We start from the raw sequence: 6,000 nt of genomic DNA, 5'->3' as shown, positions 1-6,000 counted from the left end.
CCAATCCGATATGACGGCTGTTCTTACAGGAAGAGGACATTTTGTCACAGACTGGTACAGAAGGAAGACCATGTGAAGACACAGGGAGAAGACAGCAAAGTGAATCAGTGAATTCTCTGTGCTTTCCCTCTCTAATTTTCCAAATGGCAGCATCACTGTGGTTAGCCTGCCCCTGCTCTACCATTGTATATTAAGTGTGTGGGGAGGGAGAAATAGCTTGTCTCTTTAAAGTCATAGGTATTAGACCAAGAAGAGCCACGTCTAGTGAGATGGAGAAACTAGCTCATTACCCAGAGATCCTGCTGGATGCAGTGTCTAGATAGAACTCTGGGGTGTCTCCTTTGGGTGGTGCTAAATATGTTCCACGCATGGGAAAAGCGTAGGTGAGACACTGCTCTGTACTATCCATACCTTTTCATTTCCTCTTGGGCACGTGGATAAACTGCCTTTGCAAGTTGCCTTACAGGAGGTAAGGCAATGTGACTCAGGTGTGGTTAAGAAATGTCAGTATAATGACATGATTCCTCCAATAATGGCCTCTAAAATCTCTTACAGAATCTCTCTCTCTCTTACAGAATTCCTCTGCTCTCTTCTCCTCTCCTCCCCTTCCCTCCTCCAATTTGGCTAGACAGGTGAAGGGATCCAGGGAAGAACTCCAAAGATATAGGGGAGCCCAGAATTCCTAGAGTAGATGAAAGGATCCCAGATCCCACAGTCCCTGCTTTACAAGGCTGCCAAGGAAACTGCCCAATCTAGAATATTCTCATTGGACTTTATGGGAGCCAGAATTAATTAACTCTTAATTTGCTTAAGCCATGAAATTTTCAAGTTTACTTGTTATTGAAGCAGCTAGTATTACTACTCCTGACTCATGCACTTCCCAATAATCCAGAAAAATAACAATAGCAATAGCTTTTTGGAAGAGTCTCTCGAATATTACTAAGTTGCTCAAGAGTATACAGTAAATAAGCCAGTATGTGGTGGGTTAATCAAGTCAAAGTGGTTTAGTTTTAGCCCCAGAATGAAAACTGAAGTAACTTTAATATTACTTCACTGTACAAACACATAGAATAGGGATCTTCCCGAACCAAGACAGATACATAAATTTGATCTGTCAATAGCATATGCACAAACACACACACAGATACCCCAAACTTTAATTAAATTCCTTCTGCAACTATGTAATGAATTACAATGATTCATATGAATTAAGAATGAGGGGAAATCACCAATGGCAGAAAAAAACAGGAATTGACCCTCATCCCTGCCAAGTTATAGCAAGTATAATGGAGTCTGAACATGAGGAAAAAAAGCGGGGGGAAGTCACTGCAGTGTTAAGAGGCAGTTGCTTATAGAATATGTCTGAATAGGAAAATTACTAACGAGGCAGTGTCAGTCTCAAACTAGCTAATCCAGACGCCAAGTATAAGTGAAACAGTGCCACAGATCAGTGTGTCAGTGACAACACGAACACCAGTGACCAGACTTGCGGGACCACAAAAAGAGCTGAACGACTGAAGCGGGTTACCTGGAGATGGAAGCATTAGCCTCTCAGAGTTCACAACATGCATTAATATCCTAATGAAAAACCTAATCCCAAGCTACTTGCCTAGTGATTATTTCCCGGGATGACTAATCACAGACAGAATTAAGAAATGAAATACGCTAGAATTAGCGTCATTATGGACATCAAATTGTACTTGTTGAAGAAGGAAAAAGTAACAACCAGATGCTATTTTTTTAACCAGGAGTTCTGCATAGATTTATTGACTACTTTTCTTTGAAGGTTAAAGTTATATTCAATTTTGCTGGCGATGTATTGTGATCAGACAGAATTGGATTTTTCCTTTCTATTCAGACATGATGAGGTGCTGAATACAGACATGAACAATAGACAGTGGGTAACAAATGGCCCCAAAGTCACAAGAGAGAAGAAACAGAGACCTATGACTCTAATTCCCATAGGTATTCAACAAAGCCTGATTTTGTCATGACACAGGGACTAGGCTGTATGTATGGTCTCTGCCTGCCCTGACAAGATAGCTCAGCTAATAAGATATTATTCTAATATCATGGCAATCTTTTAGTGTTCTGTTGAATCTTTTTCTCTCCCTCCCTCTCTTCCTTCCTTCTTAATAGATGTGGCCTACATTACAGTTGATCTTAAAAATACTTCAAATGATCAGAGGCACTGTGGACACTTTTTGTTTTGCAAAGATAACTCAAGGTTACCAGCGGGGAAGCGGGGGGGGGGGGGGGGGGGCGGGGGCAGGCAACAGTCAGGGAGTTTGGGATTGATATATACACACCACTGTATTTAAAATAGATAACCAACAAGAACCTACTGTATAGCACAGGGAACTCTGCTCAATATTATGTAACAACCTAAATGGGAAAGAATTTGAAAAAGAATAGATACGTATATACATATATATATATCACTTAGCTATACACCTGAAACTATCACAACGTTGTTAATCAACTATACTCCAATATAAAATTAAAAAAAATAAATCACATATGATTGCTTAAAAAAATCATCATTCATATCATTCTAGGACAAGAGGACAAGGCACAGAAGCACTGGGAAAAATAAAAAAGGATATCCCCGCCCCAGCCAGTTCTCCTCAATATCATCTTCCTCTCTCACTCTCATCCTCCATCCTCCCTTTCCTTCCTCTACTTGTCCCTAACATATTATTTCTCCTCCCATTCTTTGTTCTTGTCGTGGTTCCAGCAGTACACCTAGGCAGTTTCTATTTCTTCCCATAAACTCCCAGTGAGCTAGCAGGAGATATTTTCCCCCTTGTTTGGATAAAGTTCTCTCAAAGCTCACAAACTAGGTCTTTTCTGACTTTAGAAAGTCCTTCCTACAGACACAGAAGATGTCTTCACCTATACCCAATGCTATCTGCCTGGCACTGCAGAGGCAGCGAAGGTAGCAAAGATGGACTTTGTTTCACGCAAATCTGGGTTAAATCCCAAATCTGCCATAAATTTCCTGTCCTTAGACAAAGTTCTTCGTTCTGAATCTCCACCTACTCATCTACAAAACAAGGGTAATAACACCTATCTTTCAACTGAACAGCACATTACAGATCTATATGTTATAGAATACGATACATAGGAATTGTCTAATTACAGATTGTGGCATACTGTAGGCACCCAGTAAATATTAGCAGCCAAAACTTTCTTCTCAACCTTGCTATTAAGAGCCATCACACAGGTTTTTAAATTATTTCTCCCCATAACTTCTTAGTTCATCAGCTGGGGACTCTCCTCTCTGTGTTGCCTTAGATTTAGGTATAGGCTCTTGCACGCCCAGGATAGTGGGTAAAAACAACTTCCTTCTGTTTGCCTGGCTAAGAAGGATAAATGACTCTATCTCTGTGGTTTATGTTGAATGCTTGATAATGCATCACCAAGAGAAGCACTTAGCAAGAACACCCATAAATAAGGCTATGATGTTTATTCAAACTACTCTATTTGCAAAGTCAAGTATACAAATGAAAGATGAAAACAGAAAAAATGGGTCACTAAAATTAGCCTGTACTGTTTGTGAGGCAGATAATAATAATCCAGTGTGTTGTCTTTTAGAGCCTGTGCTCCAAGGAGCTTTAGTTACAGAAGAAAGATTTATTGAAAGAATTAGAAATGTATTCCATCTTAATGTGATATCTGCTGGTCTGGGAATACAAGTCACAGAGCTGTATTGCTAAAAGTGTACTCTTTGGAAGGTTCTTTGCCTCCCAAACCTTGATAGTTGAATATTATATAAAGTCCAGCTATATTCCTTAATCATACACAAACACTGCATCTCTTTCCCTTAGCGCTTTCACAATCATGTCCTACAGGAATGGAATAGAACTCAAGAGCTATTAACCATTAATAAGAGAGAAATAAAAGAGAATGACTGTCTGATCATGAAAGAGGAACCCAACTTAATCCATATGGATCCAGAGCTGGATGGAGGACAAATGACTGAGGTACAAGAAGGCAGCTTTTGCCTCAACAGAAGAAAGGGAAGAAAAAAACCCCATAATATTAAGTACCCATTATGTGTGAACAGCTGTACTTAAAATTTTGAAATTTTACCTCATTCACATGCCCTTAGAAGTTGCCATTTTACACTTGGGGAAAAAATTAAAGTATTTATGGGGTTTGCTGTGGCCACTCAGCTAGCGAACGGTGTAACTGACATTCATGTCAATCTGTGACTGACTCTAAGACTTACACTCTTCTCTTCCTACCATTCCATCTCTGTAAGCTCCAGGAACAATTTCACACCGAGAGCTGCTGAAAAATTCAATCAGTGAGTGAATGGGTGAAAAGCTCTTGATCACCAGAAATGGTGCCCAGAGCCTGCAGGAGCAGTGCTTGAAGAGAAGCCCCCAGCGGGAGGAGGCTGAACTTCTCCGGAAGCTTTTATATCTGTGTCCCGTGTTCGTCTCCTTTCTTGCTACTGTTGTTGTGGGTTAGGTCACGTGCACCTGTTTCAAACAGCAACACCAGCAGTTGCCTCTATTCTTCCTCATCGGTGGCTTGCTCAGTATTTTATAAACCTGACCACACTTAGTCCTTAACATTTTCCTGAAAGGTTGTTTTATTGTCCCATTTTTCAGGTGAGGAAAATTAATTAAGAGAGGAAATGAAACACACAGGGAGGACACACAGGGAGGACATTTTAAAGCTGGGATTCTAATCTGGATGTATTTTATTCAGATGCAGGTCCAACACTTGGATCAAGATGTCAAAGACCTTAAAACACTTGGGAAAAAAATTTTACAGTAGAAAAAAAATAATCACTTCCATGTGAGCAATCTGCCTGACTCAAAATAATATCTTATATGAGTTAGCTTAGAGGGTGACGGGGCTGCTGAACCTGGCCTTGCTGGTTTTCCTGCCTGCCATTAGTTTTACACATTTTCCTATTGCTTAGCATCCCACAAGGGCTGTCCTTTTCCATTCGTCAGTTTGTCAAGGTTTCCCGGCTTCTATTGAGAAATATGACAGGGAGTTATCACCCTGCTTCTGTCCATCAAGCTAAAGAATTGATTAGAGCTGCTGGAGGAAAACAATGGACTTGTCTACTCTACACACATCCTTATCACCCTCCTGACCTTTGAGGGAATTGGTGTCATTGTCACATGCAACTTCATTTAGATTGGGTTCATTGATATATAAATGAATGCATAAACACAGGAATAAATAAACAAATAAGTAAATAAATCATCGGAACCTCAGAATATTTCCTTTGCTTCCACCCCCAAATGGGCATCACTGAAAGGAAAGCCATGGAATGACTTTCATCTATGGAAACTTCTGCTTGATTCTCATATCCTCTAGGGTTGCAGGGAGAGGTGGTCTGATATCCTACACCTCGGGCTCAAGTAGAACTGTTTATAGGTGAACAGAAATTTTTAACAGACATGGCTCTTTTCGGGGGAGGTCTCATGGTCTCTTCTAACCCTCTTGCTGCCTTAATCTGTTTACAAGCCAAAAGCTCTGGGTATGGATATCTCTGATCTTCTTGTTTTGAAAAGAAAGAGCGGACATAGGTTCAAATCTAGCAAAACTGTGCACCTGTAACATCTTTGTGACCACATATTAGGTGATCTTTACATCTTATTTGCCTTCAAGTTAGCTACTGACTTTCTGCATAGGAATGAGCTAGACCCTCTACTAGGTAAACTGCCTGTAATTAAAAGTGTCTTCACAGTTATTCCTACTGCCTGATATGTCCACCTCCCCATCTCTCAGTCTGTGTGTCTTAGCTAGTAACTCAGAAGGAAAGAGATGGCACTCTCACAATGGAATAATTCAAGGAGAATTGACTAAAGAGACTATTTACAAATATGTGGGCAACGTTTAGGGAAATCACAGGAGGCAGTAATAATCTGCCCCACCTCTGTCACCATTTCTAGGTGAAAAGGGAGAAGGGAGGAAGTGGTCCTGAAAGCCAACAGGAGAGAGAGAGAGTGGAGAGGAAGTCTGTAAAAG

Source organism: Phocoena sinus, chromosome 16, assembly GCF_008692025.1.
Source record: "Phocoena sinus isolate mPhoSin1 chromosome 16, mPhoSin1.pri, whole genome shotgun sequence".
NCBI lineage: Eukaryota > Metazoa > Chordata > Mammalia > Artiodactyla > Phocoenidae > Phocoena > Phocoena sinus.
The sequence above is the reverse complement of the archived record's forward strand: the minus strand, read 5'-3'. Positions refer to the sequence as shown.